This window comes from Pieris brassicae, unplaced genomic scaffold (assembly GCF_905147105.1).
Source record: "Pieris brassicae unplaced genomic scaffold, ilPieBrab1.1, whole genome shotgun sequence".
In the NCBI taxonomy this organism is placed as follows: domain Eukaryota; kingdom Metazoa; phylum Arthropoda; class Insecta; order Lepidoptera; family Pieridae; genus Pieris; species Pieris brassicae.
This window is the reverse complement of record NW_025576195.1, coordinates 5,001-7,500: the sequence shown is the minus strand read 5'-3', so window position 1 is coordinate 7,500 and position 2,500 is coordinate 5,001. Positions and strand designations below refer to the sequence as shown.

The window sequence follows — 2,500 nt, the reverse complement described above, 5'->3', positions numbered from 1 at the left end:
CCTGGTGAGATTTCCCGTGTTGAGTCAAATTAAGCCGCAGGCTCCACTCCTGGTGGTGCCCTTCCGTCAATTCCTTTAAGTTTCAGCTTTGCAACCATACTCCCCCCGGAGTCCAAAATCTTTGGTTTCCCGGAAGCTGCCCGCCGAGCCATTGTAGTAACGTCGGCGGATCGCTAGATGACATATTTACGGTTAGAACTAGGGCGGTATCTAATCGCCTTCGAACCTCTAACTTTCGTTCTTGATTGATGAAAACACCTTTGGCAAATGCTTTCGCTGATGTTCGTCTTGCGACGATCCAAGAATTTCACCTCTAACGTCGCAATACGAATGCCCCCAGTTATCCCTATTAATCATTACCTCGGAGTTCTGAAAACCAACAAAATAGAACCGAGATCATATTCTATTATTCCATGCACGAAATATTCAAGCGGCATTTTGAGCCCGCTTTGAGCACTCTAATTTGTTCAAAGTAAAATTGTCGGCCCACCTCGACACTCACCGAAGAGCACCGCGATAGGATTTTGATATTGAACCGGCGTTTTACCGCCGGCTCACCGACGATATGCTCCGCAGACGTGTCAGTATCACCGCGGATGCGGTGCACCGACAGCGCGGCGCACAAATGCAACTACGAGCTTTTTAACCGCAACAATTTTAGTATACGCTATTGGAGCTGGAATTACCGCGGCTGCTGGCACCAGACTTGCCCTCCAATTGTTCCTCGTTAAAATATTTAAAGTGTACTCATTCCGATTACGAGGCCTCGTAAGAGTCCCGTATCGTTATTTTTCGTCACTACCTCCCCGTGCCGGGAGTGGGTAATTTGCGCGCCTGCTGCCTTCCTTGGATGTGGTAGCCGTTTCTCAGGCTCCCTCTCCGGAATCGAACCCTGATTCCCCGTTACCCGTGACAACCATGGTAGTCGCAGAAACTACCATCGAAAGTTGATAAGGCAGACATTTGAAAGATGCGTCGCCGGTACTGGACCGTGCGATCGGCAAAAGTTATCCAGATTCATCAAAATTAACGACTTCGGACGCATGGCCCTCCGCCGATTGGTTTTGATCTAATAAAAGCACTCATCCCATCACTGGTCAGAGTTCTGATTGCATGTATTAGCTCTAGAATTACCACAGTTATCCAAGTAACTGAGTAAGATCTAAGGAACCAAAACTGATATATTGAGCCATTCGCGGTATCGCCTTAATACGGCTTGCACTGAGACATGCATGGCTTAATCTTTGAGACAAGCATATAACTACTGGCAGGATCAACCAGGGAGCTGCTTACGCAAACGACACGCCTACACCGCGGTCACGCGGCTTCGGCGAGCCGCTGGCTCGGCGGCGTCGAGGGGCGCGCGCTTGCGCGCGCGCCTTCTCGACACGCGTGAACGTAACGCGTCGAATTTGCACGCGACGCGACGTTCGCGCTTCATATCGATAGACTAACTTTGACCGGTCTACGAGCGGCCGTCCCGTCACGATCTCGCAACGAGGTGATGTACAACGATGCTCGACCACTGTGAGGGACATAAAACTGCAACGAACACGACCCCGCGGGCGGGAATCGATGTTGTGACAATTTGAAAATTGAACATTCATCTAAACGCAACTTCTCAATTTTTATTCAATACGTTATTGTAAACATATTAAAACTCGGCTGGCAATTACATGCGCACACACACGCATGATTCGCACTAGATACGATCAACGCCCGGAGCTTGAGGGATAAATTCCAACACGACGCTGCGCACACCGTTTCGACGATGGGCGCGTGTGCGTCCTCTTTTATACATTCTTTACATATACGGTCGCCGTGGCGACCGCGCACGTGTCGAACACGCTAGGCGCCCTGCGTTGAGGTGTGCCTAGAAGCGTATTCTTTTAACATCACAGATAACACCGGGGGAGACGGTCCCAAATCTTGGTCGATTGGTAACATCACCATACGGTCTGCGAACGCGGTGCTATAATATAATTTTATATTATATTATATAAAATATGAGGAGGAGTAGTATGTATATTCTTTGTTATTTTGTGTTGACACAAGAGAGATATATAAAATGTACTATACACCACACACACAGAGAGAGAGAGAGCTGGGAAAGATCTCGGCGGTCTCGCATTCGAAATACGAATTTGATATAATTTCCTCCGAAAATCCATACCCATATCTATATCATCCATGCGCGAATATATGTATATAATATTCTCACACTTCGCACAAACACAAAAACAAGAACACATTCTATTCTCTCTCGTCCGTCGTTCGTGTCTATTTGAGACGAACGACGCGCGGCAACGAGAACGAGTCGACGCTGTGCGCACGACTGTTTCGCTCCACATCTATACCGAGAGCAATAGTCCGCGTCGGCATTGGAGCGGACGTCGAATGTTTCTCGTAGAGCGAGCGAGGAGAGAGACGATTTTTCATTTTATTATGTATGTGTATTGGCGTGCAGTAGTAGCACGTAGTAGTACTAGTAGTAGTAGTA

The 2,500-nt window shown here is 48.0% G+C and overlaps 1 non-coding gene across 1 annotated transcript in view; it reads right to left on the bottom strand.

Moving 5' to 3' along the window:
- Nucleotides 1-1,284, bottom strand: part of LOC123719716 — a 1,905-nt gene extending 621 nt beyond the window's left edge. The window contains exon 1 of the ribosomal RNA XR_006755784.1: nt 1-1,284. This exon is cut by the window's left edge and continues 621 nt beyond it. This is a non-coding gene — a ribosomal RNA (small subunit ribosomal RNA).
- Nucleotides 1,285-2,500: the final 1,216 nt, after the last annotated feature.